The sequence below is a fragment of the Schistocerca americana genome, chromosome 1 (assembly GCF_021461395.2).
Source record: "Schistocerca americana isolate TAMUIC-IGC-003095 chromosome 1, iqSchAmer2.1, whole genome shotgun sequence".
In the NCBI taxonomy this organism is placed as follows: Eukaryota; Metazoa; Arthropoda; class Insecta; order Orthoptera; family Acrididae; genus Schistocerca; species Schistocerca americana.
The window spans coordinates 600230470-600245339 of record NC_060119.1 but is presented as its reverse complement, the minus strand read 5'-3'; the positions used below and the strand labels follow the sequence as shown (position 1 = coordinate 600245339).

Genomic DNA, 14870 nt, shown 5'->3' with positions numbered 1-14870 from the left:
AAGTCTATTCTACCTTTCTCGCTTCCTCCGTTCCTTCTTTGCTGCATTCACAAATCAGCGAACCTGTTTCCTTGAAAAAAAAAAAAAGGTTAATGTTAATTAACTTTAGGTCGCTACTCAATTGTCGAATGGGGACTCTATGCCCGTCGTTCCCTTTGATCCTCATTCGAACGGGGTACAATGTCTGCAGTTACTACACTACTGGCCATTAAAATTGCTACACCACGAATTGCTACTGACGCGAAATTTAACCGACAGGAAGAAGATGCTCTGATACGCAAATGATTAGCGTTTCAGAGCATTCACACAAGGTTGGCGCTGGTGGCGACACCTACAACATGCTGACATGAGGAAAGTTTCCAACCGATTTCTCATACACAAACAACAGTTGACCGGCGTTGCCTGGTGAAACGTTGTTGTGATGCCACGTGTAAGGAGGAGAAATGCGTACCTTCACGTTTCCGACTTTGATAAACGTCGGATTGTAGACAATCGCGATTGCGGTTTATCGTATCGTGACATTGCTGCTCGCGTTGGTCGAGATCCAATGACTGTTAGCAGAATATGGAATCGGTGGGTTCAGGAGGGTAATACGGAACGCCGTGCTGGATCCCAACGGCATCGTATCACTGGCAGTCGACATGACAGGCATCTTATCCCCGTGGCTGTAGCGGATCGTGCAGCCACGTCTCGATCCCTGAGTCAACAGATGGGGACGTTTGCAAGACAACAACCATCTGCACGAACAGTTCGACGACGTTTGCAGCTGCATGGACTATCAGCGCGGAGACCATGGCTACGGTTACCCTTGACGTTGCATCACAGACAGGAGCGCCTGCGATGGTGTACTCAACGACGAACCTGGGTGCACGATTGGCAAAACGTCATTTTATCGGATGAATCCAGGTTCTGTTTACAGCATCATGATGGTCGCATCCGTGTTTGGCGACACTGCGGGGAATGCACATTGCAAGCGTGTATTCGTCATCGCCATACTGACGTATCACCCGGCGTGATGGTATGGGGTGCCATTGGTTACACGTCTCGGTCACTTGTTGTTCGCATTGACGGCACTTTGAACAATGGACGTTACATTTCAGATGTGTCACGACCCGGGGCTGTACCCTTCATTCGATCCCTGCGAAACCCTACATTTCAGCAGGATAATGCACGACCGCATGTTGCAGGTCCTGTACGGGCCTTTCTGGATACAGAAAATGTTCGACTGCTGCCCTGGCCAGCACATTCTCCAGATCTCTCAGCAACTGAAAACGTCTGGTCAATGGTGGCCGAGCAACTGGCTCGTCACAATACGCCAGTCATTACTCTTGATGAGCTGTGGTATCGTGTTGAAGCTGCATGGGCAGCTGTACCTGTACACACCATCCAAGCTCAGTTTGTCTCAATGCCCGGGCGTGGTTGTTCTGGTTGCTGATTTCTCAGGATCTATGCACCCAAACTGCGTGAAAATGTAATCACATGTCACATGTAGTATAATATATTTGTCCAATGAATGCCCGTTTATCATCTGCGTTTCTTCTTGGTGTGGCAATTTTAATGGCCAATAGTGTAGACAACACCAGTTTAAATCTGGTCACAAGTTAAGCGGGCCATAAATCATGCACAAATTGCGTCCTTCAATTAACTCTGCTTAATGTTTCATACATCGTATTACAACTGGGGGTGGGGAATCACATCTCACCTCCTCTATGACTTCGACCAGAGAACGCTACGAAGCTATCTCGCTCTGTTACAAAGACCCATAAAACGTGTCTGTCGCCAGTGACGCCTTAGATCTCCAAACCACTGCTGCATCCTGCTGGGCTCGAAAGCCAGGTGAGCGTGGTCAGTCCCCGCTCCCGCTGCCAGAATCGCACGCAGCTGGGGTTCCCACGGAGCCACGCCAGCCCCTCACTACCCCTCCCTCCCCCCCCCACCCCGCCACCCACACACCCACAACCATCCTGGCCCCCACCAGGTCCCTAAGCAACTGAGCAAATTTGCGGACGCGTATCCCATAAATCTCCCTGATTAAAAGCAAACACAGCCTCCGTACATTATCCGACCCCGATTTTGCAAATCAGAGTCCGTACAAATAGCGGATTACACCAATAGCATGAAAAAAGAATGATACTCCACGTGCCCGTTCTGCTCCGCACGTGGAGCTGACAGCGCCGCGAGTCATCGGGTAGAAAGAAGTCACAATTCTCGCATCCTCCAGACTACTCATTTTACCGCCATCTTCACTGTGAAGCACTTCTACCTCTTATATTACTGTTATTATTGTTGTGGTCTTCTGTCCGAATATGGTTTGGTGCAGCTCTCCGAGCTACTCTCTGCCGTGTAAACCTCTTCATTTCCGAATAACTATTGCAACCTACCTCTATTTGAACTTGCTTTTGGATATTCATGTCCTGGTCTCCCACTGTAATATTTACTCCGCACACTTCCCTCCAATACTGAATTTATTATTCCGTAACGTCTCACAGTGTGTACTATCAACCGGTCGCTTCTTATGGTCAAGTTGTGCCACAAATTTGTTTTCTCCCCAATTCGATTCAGTACCTCATTGTTAGTTGTATACTCTATCAAAGTAATGTTTAGGATTCTTCTGCAGCACCACATTTCAAAAATTCTATTCTCTTTTTGCCTGACCTGTTCATCGTCCACATTTCACTTCTTCCACTTTCCAACCAATATCTTCAGAAAACACTTCCAAACACTTAAATTTACGTTCGATGAGAACGTATTTCTCTTTTTCAGGAACGCTTTATTTGCCATTGCCAGTCTGAATTTTATGTCCTCTCTACTTCGACCATCATCAGCTATTTTACAGTCCACACAGAAAAACACATCCATTACTTTTAGGATCGTATTTCCTAATCTAAATCCTTCAGTACCGTCTGATTTAAATCGACTACATTCCGTTACCCTTGTTTTGGTTTTGCTATGTTCACCCTATACCGATGTTCAAAAGACTGTCCATTCCGTTCAGCTGCTCTTGCAAGTCCTTTGCTGTCTGTGGCAAAACGATAGTATGAAGAGCAAACCTGAAACTTTTTACTCCTTCACCCTGCATTTTGTACCTTCTACAAATTTTTCTGTGGTATCATTTACTGCTTTCTCGTGTACAGATTGAATAACATCAGAGAAAAGCTATAAACCTGCCTCATCTCCTTGTTAACAAGTGCTTCCCTTTCATGTCATTCGACTCTTACAGCTGCAATCTGGTTTCTCTACCAGCTGTAAATAACCCTTCGCTCCCTGTGTTTTGCCACTGCTGCCTTCGGAATTTCAAAAAGTGTATTACAATCAATAGCATCAAAATATTTCTTTCAGTCTACATACGCCACAACCGCAGATTTTTCTTTCCTTAATTTATCTTGTAAGATTCGTCGTACATTCAGTCTCGCCACGCATATTCCTACTCTTCTCCAGAACTCAAATGTCTTCTCAAATCTCTCACAGGCAAATGTTCTCCTCGAAGGCTGAAAATGTAGATCCTACAGCGGTGCTTTGACATACACGCCTCGCACAGGACTAGAAGTCCCACCGCCACACCTTCACCCGCCCATGTTAGGCAAAAATTTTATGCCTGACTCATGCAGTACTATCACCGTCAGAGGGTGGTACGGGACTACAAGCCCCACCGCCACACCTCCAAAGTGAATTGCAGTGACGCAGTCATTGCCCTGTGGAAATTTACCACCTCACCAACACAGTTAGACCGCAATAGACCGGTGATGCTGCATTGTAACATATCACCCCGGACTACAAGTCCATTTAAAAAAAAAAAAAAACGGTGCTTTGAGATGTTACGAAAGATGAATTATGTAATAAAAATGTACATAGAGTTAAATCTGTGTAGGACAAGAGTTGGGGATCGTGTCTCATCAGAAATTTTGAGTAACTTTCTAAGGGTCTAAAACTATGAGCAACAGCGGACGCTGTTGCATGCAGAGTTTCGGAAACAGTGCTCTTTAAGTTACTTATGTGGCCCGTTGTTACTTACATACAAGTTTATATTTAAAAGTTATTAGATCACTTTTGTTTGACCTGTTCGAAGAGCACAACGTGCAACGTACTAGGCTGTGGTACAGGAAGCGAGCCAGACCAGGATGGATATCGCGAGGTGGATGAGCGACCGTGGCTGCCGCTCCGGACACGACGAGTGTGCTTTCTAGGCTGTTTCCCACGATCGTTATGCAAATGCTTAGCTGGTCCCCAGTTTCCGCTTCAGGGAATACGATGCACGAGCAGTGGAAATAAGATCACACTCAGCATAAAGCTTACACAGTTCATGGACAGGTGGCGCTCGCGTCTTCCTTCCTCAGGTAACTGACGACAGGAAGGGCATCCGAGCCCAAAGCTCGGCAAACGTCCTGAGCACAGAATTACAAGAACGATCTCATGAACATTCGGGAAGCGCCGAGACTCGAATAGGTGGTAATACCAAGTAGGTTAGATACAACATGGCTACTTACGTTAGGATGTGGAACGGACTGGCAAGACTTGAAGTATTTCCGATACAGCAGTGATACATTTATCGACGCTGAGCACGTGCAAACGGTGCACACACAGACAGCACACGCGGTTTTCCTTCGTTATGGTAACGGACGATTGTGGGTCAGAGACGGTCTCAATCAGCAGAATTAAAGTACGATTTTCAAATCGCAGATGCGCCATTTCCCAACATAACAATGCCACAGGTAGGAGAAATACTAGAGAAAAATAATATACACAGCTCTCTAAAATCATTCATCTCATTTCATAAGACTGAGCCAAGGTGGGAGCTTGGGGTGTATTTAATTTTAAGCACCAAAACTAAAGGTTCTTCTTGGCACTAGTTTTATGTTGCAGGTTCATGTAGTTGACGGTATGGGGTCTCCTTGGTGCAACTAGCTTGTTCTCTCGCTATCGAGGAATCACATACCTACATTTGTTAGAGAGCTGGATTTTTCTACAGTTGCGTGAACATACCGACGGAGCACGAACCCAATGACACCAGAATGTTAAGAGCATGTAGGGTAGAGGAAAATACTGAAATGAAACTACATGGTTCAAGAGACTTTTTCAAGTGCCAAACATGTACCATATATGTATGCGGACTGAAACGACGAATGAAAATCTGTACGTAGGCCGGTATTTGAGCCCACGTCTCGTGCTCAATAGGCAGATGTGCTAACCATCACGCCATCCTGGCATGTGTGATACTAGCAAAGGTCCTTGGAACCATACGGTTTCACTTGATTAAAGCAACTGTGCCTGGTTTCAGGCAGGATACCCAGTTTCGTTCGATGCTGAGGTGCTATTCCAATACAGTTGGAGAGCCTCTGCAATACTGTTAAGAGTTTGGTGAGGGCAGGGGGGTAGGGGGGGGGGGGGAGGGGGGGGGGACGCGGGGGAATACCACCAGGATGACGTGTCAATGGGAATTTGGATTGAGGAGGGAAGCGTGTTGGGGTAATTGGCGTAGTTCTGCTAAGCCACTCTACCAAGTTGGCCTAATGGTTAGCGCATCTACTAAGTGAACAGGAGACGTGGGCGCGAATCCCGGCATTAGTATAAATTTTCATTAGTCGCTGCCGTCTGCATATATACAGGAAAACACTGATCATTAACGCAGTTCTAGAAAGCTCCTTGAGTTTGAATGCACAAGATAGACCCGCGAAAAATCGAATTAAAAATTTCAAAATAATATCTATTGCATACCCAAAGTTTCTACCTTCATTTAGGTAGAAAGCTTTGTGAAATCGAAAAAATCTTTCTGAGACATCCCATTACACCGGTATTTGTAACTCTTTTACAACGTACTAATACGTGGATAAAATCTTACCTTATTTATATTTTCCGCGACTTTTTGTTGCTGTCAGCTCCAAGTCCGTCTGAAAGTCTGTCTGTCAGCATGACATCTGAAAAAAGGAAAATACTTCTACTATAACGTTTATACAGGTAAAATATAGATGCAATGTGAATGACTGTCTTCTAGAACTTTTATTCGTAAATATATATGGATCAACAGATTCTTCAATACTGATAAAGTGATAAACAATTAAAAGTGTTTCATCTGCATTTCACATACGCAAGTGTAAAACGCTGGCTCCTATCAGTTGTATAGGGTATCAGATGACCTTCACAGCATTAACGAGCGACGAATCACAGTGTTTTAATACACATGACTCTCTTTCTCGAGAACGAGGGTTCTACACTCCTGGAAATGGAAAAAAGAACACATTGACACCGGTGTGTCAGACCCACCATACTTGCTCCGGACACTGCGAGAGGGCTGTACAAGCAATGATCACACGCACGGCACAGCGGACACACCAGGAACCGCGGTGTTGGCCGTCGAATGGCGCTAGCTGTGCAGCATTTGTGCACCGCCGCCGTCAGTGTCAGCCAGTTTGCCGTGGCATACGGAGCTCCATCGCAGTCTTTAACACTGGTAGCATGCCGCGACAGCGTGGACGTGAACCGTACGTGCAGTTGACGGACTTTGAGCGAGGGCGTATAGTGGGCATGCGGGAGCCCGGGTGGACGTACCGCCGAATTGCTCAACACGTGGGGCGTGAGGTCTCCACAGTACATCGATGTTGTCGCCAGTGGTCGGCGGAAGGTGCACGTGCCCGTCGACCTGGGACCGGACCGAAGCGACGCACGGATGCACGCCAAGACCGTAGGATACTACGCAGTGCCGTAGGGGACCGCACCGCCACTTCCCAGCAAATTAGGGACACTGTTGCTCCTGGGGTATCGCCGAGGACCATTCGCAACCGTCTCCATGAAGCTGGGCTACGGTCCCGCACACCGTTAGGCCGTCTTCCGCTCACGCCCCAACATCGTGCAGCCCGCCTCCAGTGGTGTCGCGACAGGCGTGAATGGAGGGACGAATGGAGACGTGTCGTCTTCAGCGATGAGAGTCGCTTCTGCCTTGGTGCCAATGATGGTCGTATGCGTGTTTGGCGCCGTGCAGGTGAGCGCCACAATCAGGACTGCATACGACCGAGGCACACAGGGCCAACACTCGGCATCATGGTGTGGGGAGCGATCTCCTACACTGGCCGTACACCACTGGTGATCGTCGAGGGGACACTGAATAGTGCACGGTACATCCAAACCGTCATCGAACCCATCGTTCTACCATTCCTAGACCGGCAAGGGAACTTGCTGTTCCAACAGGACAATGCACGTCCGCATGTATCCCGAGCCACCCAACGTGCTCTAGAAGGTGTAAGTCAACTACCCTGGCCAGCAAGATCTCCGGATCTGTCCCCTATTGAGCATGTTTGGGACTGGATGAAGCGTCGTCTCACGCGGTCTGCACGTCCAGCACGAACGCTGGTCCAACTGAGGCGCCAGGTGGAAATGGCATAGCAAACCGTTCCACAGGACTACATCCAGCATCTCTACGATCGTCTCCATGGGAGAATAGCAGCCTGCATTGCTGCGAAAGGTGGATATACACTGTACTAGTGCCGACATTGTGCATGCTCTGTTGCCTGTGTCTATGTGCCTGTGGTTCTGTCAGTGTGATCATGTGATGTATCTGACCCCAGGAATGTGTCAATAAAGTTTCCCCTTCCTGGGACAATGAATTCACGGTGTTCTTATATCAATTTCCAGGAGTGTATTTTACTTCCTGCTGTGCTGATTCAGAGCCGGCCGAGGTGGCCGAGCGGTTCTAGGCGCTACAGTCTAGAACCGCGAGACCGCTACTGTCGCAGGTTCGAATCCTGCCTCGGGAATGGATGTGTGTGATGTCCTTAGGTTAGTTAGGTTTAAGTAGTTCTACGTTCTATGGGACTGATGACCTTAGAGGTTAAGCCCCATTGTGCTCAGAGCCATCCCGATTCAGAGTTAGCGTAGTTACACTAAATCAATTAAAGGAAATGCTGGGCACATCGAATTCGTTCTCTACGATTCCCTAAACCGAATTTGTGCTCCGTCTCTAGTTATGTCATCAACAACGATTGTTAAACCCCAATACTCCTTTCTTAACAATACTGAAAGCACCACACAGTGTGAATTTGACCCCTTCATCCTTAGTTTACGATCTTTCAAACAGGAGTCATACGAAAAGATTAAACACACACAGGAATATTGTGTTATGTTGCAATTTAACATATTATCACGCCCAGTAGTTGTAGGTTTGTTTCAAACTTAAGTTAAATAGAGGCAATCTGTTTAGGGAATGTCGTCGTTACAGAAACCCAGAGGTATGTACCTTTCTGGTGCCGAACAACCCATATATCTCAATAACAGAGTGCTCACGGTAGTTGTACACCCTGCAATTTCCTTCGGGCCAAAATTACAGAATCCGACAGCACAAACCATGTTACATCTCGACAGAAAAAGCAGGACACGATAGTTTCAAAATTATACATTTTTGAATCCACTGTCCACCCGATGATGCTATGGTCTTGTTGTGGTACTCAGCCTGATGACTAGTTTCATTCAGCTCTCCAGGCTAGGCTATTCTTCGCAAGCCTTCTCATCTCTCCATAACTACTCCAGCTGACATGTATCTGAACCTGTTTACTGTAGTCAAGCTTTGTTTCCATCTACAATGACTACCCTCCCCCCCCCCCCCCCCTCCCACACACACACACACTCCACGCAGAAATACATAATTTCTTACATTACCAAACTGACGATTCCTTGATGTTTCAGTGCGTACTACCCACCGATCTCTTCGATTTGTTAAATTGTGCGGTAAAATTCTTGTCTCGCTTATTTCAGTACCTCTTCAGGCAGTACCTCTTCAGACAATACCTCTTCAGACAGTACCTCTTCAGACAGTTTTATCTTTGACAATACGACAATCGATATTTAAGTTTTAACTCTGATGAGGATTATCTCTGCTCTTCACGTGTTAATTTGACCACGCCCCCTTTCCTACAGTACTTATATCGCTCTCAGACGTGCGTCAGCTGGCGAGGCGAGCGCATCGCTGCTGTTGCGCGCTTCGCTTACTCGGCCGTTGAGAGCTCGTGAAGAGGTTTTCTGTGCTGTGGGCGCTGCGGAGAGCAAATTGTCGTGCGTTGTTTTGACAACGCGTGCAAATTGTCGTGTTCCGCGCCTCGCAGCATGGGAAAGAAGGGTGCGCAGAGGAAACCTGCCGCTACGAAGGGTCCTTCGGTTGTGCAACTCAGTGAGTCTGCCGACCGTGCAAGGAACTCCAGAGAAGACGAGTCGCGGCCTGTCCCCCCTTTGTACGTCAAGTGCAAAGGCGGGTGGACAGCGCTGTTCGACACCATGACGAATTGCGCTCGGAACGAGGTGGTCTACGAGTCTGTCGATACAGACTCGCTGATCTGCGTTCGAGCCGCAAACGTGGCCGACCACAGGGCGATCAAGGTCGCAGTGGCCGACCACATCGTCGACGCGCCGCCGGCGCGTGAGAAGGCACCTTCCGTAGGAAGGATGAAGACGACTAAGGCACTCCTCAGGGGGTTGCCTTGGTGCTGTGACGAGGCAGCGGTCCGGGAAGGGCTGCTGCGAGCCGGGTTTGGTAATGCAGCCGCAAGGTTGCACAACCGGACCAACAGGAAGAGGGCGCCGCTCTATGCCGTGACCGTGCAAACGGTCGACGGCGGCAGCGACATCTTCGACTTGCGGAAGTTGCTGGGCTTCCCGGTTACGACGGAGGCTCTCCCGACCGCCATGGATCCTCAGCCCCAGTGCTTCAGGTGCCAGGGCGAGGGCCATGTTGCGAAGTATTGCCGCAACGCGGCGCGGTGCGTCAAGTGCTCAGGTGAGCACGACAGCCGCGCCTGCGACCGCGGCAGCAACGCTCTGCCGACTTGTGTCCGGTGTGGCGGCCCGCACGTCGCCAGCTGGCGCGGTTGCGCGGCTTTCTCTAGCCGCAGCCGTGCCGGGGGCGGCGAAGCGGCCGCGGCCGCACCGACGCAGCAGCAGAAGAGAAGACGACGTCGGAAACGGCGTAGGGCGGAGAACAGCCCGGTGCAGCTGAGGGATGGCGCAGCAGCAGATCCACCTGCCAGGGGCGGGGACGGCCGCTCGGAAACGGGCCGCCAGGACGCAGCTCGCCCTCCCGCGAAGAGATGTGACCTCGAGCTCGGCATCGCCGTGAAGGAGGCCACAGCAGCCCTCAAAGCCGTAATGGCGGTGGAGAGGGCTGCCTTCGCAGCCGCCGTGGCTGCAGAGAAGGAAGAGGCCTTGAAGCAACTGCGTGCAGTCTTCGCCCAAGGCCTCAGTGCAGTCGTACCTGCGAACACTCCTGCGACCTCGCAGAAGGACGTTCGCGCGCCTGTCCCAGCGGTTGTCCCAGCAGCACCGCAGGTGAAAGGTGCAAAGAAGAAAACCGCCAGGGCAGTCTTCATCGCGCAAGCGTCGCCGCGCTGCCGCGCCGAACTTTTGTGTTACAGGGAGTAAGCCACTGCGGCCGGCCCAGGAGACAACGAGGGAGCCCAGCCGCGGCACCGGACTGACCCAGCGAACGACCACGCAGTACATAGGTAACGTTGCACGATACCTCACGCTAACCCCCCTCACCTTGCATGCTCTGTCGCAGCTAGCAAACCGCTACTGCTCTTACTTCCCGTCCTACTGTCGCAGAGGTTTTTTTCCCTTGGCGCTGGCCTTGGCACTTTTTTTCCTCTGCTCTTACAACCGCTACCCTTCGATCGCTTTCGACCACTACTATCTCCTGATGGACCATGTTAATGAGTAGCCTTACCCAGACGCATGGATAACATCACAGCCTGCATCCTGTGACGCCTTGATTCAAAACTAACATGCATACGGAGGTGACAGTAGAACTTTTGTGTTGGTCACCACGTTGGTGCGGGCGTGGAGGGGCCCCATCCTTTATCGTGCGTCCGGTCAGTCGGCAAGACTCAGCGGAGGAGCAGCTGTGAGGATGTCCAGCGCAGTCCCGGACGAAACGTCAGGAACAGAAGAGTTTCTTGGACCACGGCGTCACATCCCGAAAGGTTTACCAGCAGCTACTGTCGACCATACCACAGAAAACCATTCAATGAACCTCTTAAGTATGCTTCTCGAAGCATATTAAGTCTGAATGAACACAAATCTGTAGTAATACTAAACAAAACCTGGACAACCCGACTATAAAAGGCGTCGAAATCAGACATGGTAGTACTGCTTTCCGGTGCTTCATTCTTTCAGTTAACTGTTGTGTAAACAGTCCGAATAGGTGCATTTTCCACGAAAAATGTATAGTTCAAAAAGAAGAACAACAGAAAGTAAGCGATGAGAGGTCAGCATGACTCAGAATAAAAGCAGCGAGTATTGGAACATGGCGTTCTACCAGTATTTATTTTTTCACTTACTCGCTCTGGCGCTGTGTTTGTTTGTTCAGAATTCTGTGCGGTATCCGAAAAGCTGGTATTTTAAAGCCTCTTTGGGAGGGACGTGCGACAGGACACGGCCAGACCATTAATCCAGTGTCCATCACACCTGCCGTATGCAGCCGCCCAGTAAACAAATGAAAATTTATGTCACGTGCATGACCGGTAGCCGAACGGAACTTCATAAATGTTCGTGACGCGCGGCGCGTGTTTGCGTACTCCAGTTTGTCTACGTGTTGCTCGGTATTGAAGTAGCCTGGCCCAGTGGGGACACGTGTACTATTTGTCATGCAACCACTTCGATGGCCCTCCAAAAAATGTAACCTGTCTGCTGGATAAATTTATAAACAAGCATTAACTGCGTTTCAATTCCCTCTAGAGTCGTAAATAAAGATTTACTTTACTTTATTCCTTTACTTTATGAATTTGCTTTAGTTGTCAAGATTAATTCCTTCGGTCCTGCTCTAACATCTCAGACATCATCCACTTTTTCAAACTTTTGGATAAATGGAACCTATCTGTGTTGTGGAACTTCTGCTTTACAGCACGTTTCAAATGCAAAACTTGTAAATACATTTCCAAAAAAATGACAATCATTGCAAATAATATTTTCTTTGAAAAGTAAATTCATAATTACTTCAGATTTGAAATGACATAGTCACACGAAACTTCTAAACTGAAACTGTAATGAGATGAGAGTTTCTTATTATCGCAGGAATACTTAATATCAGGCTTTATGGATGAGACTTGAATGGTCAAGTTACGTTCGGCAGTAAGCCTGTTGCAGTATTTATTTTTTGTCGACACATAAGCTGAGAACCCGGTTGAGCACATATATTACAGTATGCAGTTGCAAAAGTTGAAGCACCTAAGCAGACTTTTGTCATAGTTTAAGGTATTCATTTTCAGTCGGCGCTAGAATAACGCTAACGACAATTATTTAAATTTTTTTTCATTTATGAAACAGCTGTGAATTGAATAGAATTTTCGTAATCTATGATGATATCACTATAAACCGGTTTTACATCCAGATTTATTTTGATATTTAATCTGCTATTCACTTAGAAAATATTAGTTAAAATCTTCATTCGAACCTTTCAGGTACTGAAAAACTTCTTCAATAACTGTATTCGCTATTTTAAATCCCTTTGTCTTTTAAAAAGCATTTTATTGTCGGGAAGAAATCAAACTCATTCGATCACGCAGAAATTGTCCAAAAAGCTAACTTTTTCTTGAAAGCGAGAACATTTTCATGAAGACTAAATACATTTACTTGTTTTCATCGAAGTGTTAATGAAGTTCATTGATCTCTGTGAAACAGTCGCTTAACCCTAGATTACTAAACCCTCTTAGAGTGTACGATTGAAATAGGTTAAAAAAGGACATTTTGTACTTAATTTGGTATGTGATATACCATTAGAGATCTAATAATTGTAATTAACTAACACTTAACCTATAAATTATGAATCCCTTTGAATAAAGTTGGAGCAGTAAAAATTACATTAGTTTAGTAATAATGTAACATTTCCTCCCACTTTAGTGTTCTAAGGACATTTTGTACTTAATTTGGTATGTGATATACCATTAGAGGTCTAATAATTGTAATTAACTAACGCTTAACCTACAAATAATGACTCCCTTTGAATAAACTTGGAGCAGTAAAAATTACGTTAGTTTAGTAATAATGCAACATTTCCTCCCACTTTAGTGTTCTAAGGTTAAATAGGCAAACAGGGAGCATTCAATTTCTGTCAGAAACCCGATCATTCCGTTTCGAAATTGTGATCCGAAAGGCAAGTGTGGGCTACTTCCCTCAGCTCTAAAATACGGGTTATTATCTTTCCTCGAGACCATCCAGCCCCAGTACGTGAAAGAAGATACGTGCACTCCCAATGTCCTCACAAAGCACCTTCTGCGGTCAGTCCCTCATTATTCAATTTGCATCTGCACGGTTGTCATCTGGTCTCTCATAAATGGTTCAAATGGCTCTGAGCACTATGGGACTTAACATCTGAGATCATCAGTCCCCTAGAACTTAGAACTACTTAAACCTAACTAACCTAAGGACATCATACACATCCATGCCCGAGGCAGGATTCGAACCTGCGGCCATAGCGGTCGGGCGGTTCCAGACTGAAGCGCCTACAACCGCTCGGCCACACCGGCCGGCCTCTGATAAATACAGCCTCATTCACTGTAGGTGTCGTATTGGCACTGACCATCCAGATAAGTAATATGAAGCGGCGATAAGTTTTTAGAGACTGACTGCCATGCGGAGGAGGCGGGTTCGATTCCTGGTGTTGCCAGCGTGCGTTCAGCCTAGTGATGCCAATAATTAGAGAGCAGTTTGACCGATTAGTGGCGCCTCCATCTCACGAAAACTGTCAAAGGCTGGGAGAGCGTCTTGTTGGCACCACGACCCTTCATGTCAGATCCAATTACGCCACTGACGTAGGATGACACGGAGGTCGGTCGGTGCCGCTGGGTGCGGCAAGGTCTGCGGACGGATTTTACGTTTAAGTCAATTTACCTTCTTCATTGTTGTCAAAAGGAAACTTTGAGTAATGTCTACGGAACTACAGGGTTTCGCGGAAGACAGTTCAACAAACAGTGCTTTAAATCATGGAAAAGAAGTGCTCCGTGCACTGCGACCTCCGCGCCGTGGTGACCTTACACTGTCGAGTGGCCGCAGAGGGGAAGAGGCAGCGCGCAGCCGGGCGCCCCTGTCACGGGGACAGTCAAATATTTGTGCTGCAGCGGGGCGATAGCGCGCAGCGCCGCATTCCGGACGGTTGGCCCGGCAGCGCTACGAGGCAACCCTCGCGCAGAGGGCCCGACCCGGGCAAGGCACACCGGGCTTCTGCTGACGCTGGCGGCAGCCGAGCCCAAGGTAAACCATTAGCGGGACACACCGGGGGGAGGCAGCAGCCGCCACTGCGCAGCCGGCTGCAAGTTGAATAGCACCTGCCCTGCGTTCCGACTACGAAGAAATGAAAGGCCTTCGTGCATCCTGACATACTCAACGAATATCAAACAGCCAGCGGAGACAGAATGAACACGGATAAATCAGTTAGTTTGACCAGCGACCCAATTCTCAACATCGACTGCACACAACGCTGCATTTAGGTTTGATCGTCATAGCGAATCTCAAGTACGTGTTAGAACTTTCGGTGAACACTGTGTCCCAAAGCCGACACACACAGATTGGTATCTGCATCCTAAGAGTTGTCATTCACCACACCAACGTAGTGGCGTCCTTAGGACTTCGGTACGCAGAGCATATGCCATTTCCGACGCAGACAGCTTAACTCAAGAACTTGAGCATTTGATGACTGTTTTTAAGGAAAATGGATACACCGAGAAGCAGATTCGTCGGGCTATGAAGTTTGGACCATCTCCGGAGGAGTACGAATACGAACATAGATCTGTGGCCTTTCTTCCTTATGCTGGAGGCTTATCGTTTAAGACTGGACGAATTTTAAAGAATTTTAAAATTAAGAGTGTGTTCCGTCCTCCTTCTAAGATTATGGCTCTGCTCGG

At 47.9% G+C, this 14870-nt stretch overlaps 1 protein-coding gene across 2 annotated transcripts in view; it reads right to left on the bottom strand.

Moving 5' to 3' along the window:
• Positions 1-14870, bottom strand: part of LOC124607035 (leucine-rich repeat-containing protein 4-like) — a 1293164-nt gene that overhangs the window by 414568 nt on the left and 863726 nt on the right. For both annotated transcript variants that reach the window (XM_047139208.1, XM_047139217.1), the window contains one exon: positions 5837-5912. The gene's annotated coding sequence lies outside the window, so the exon portion shown is untranslated. The remainder of the gene's footprint in view (positions 1-5836; positions 5913-14870) is intronic.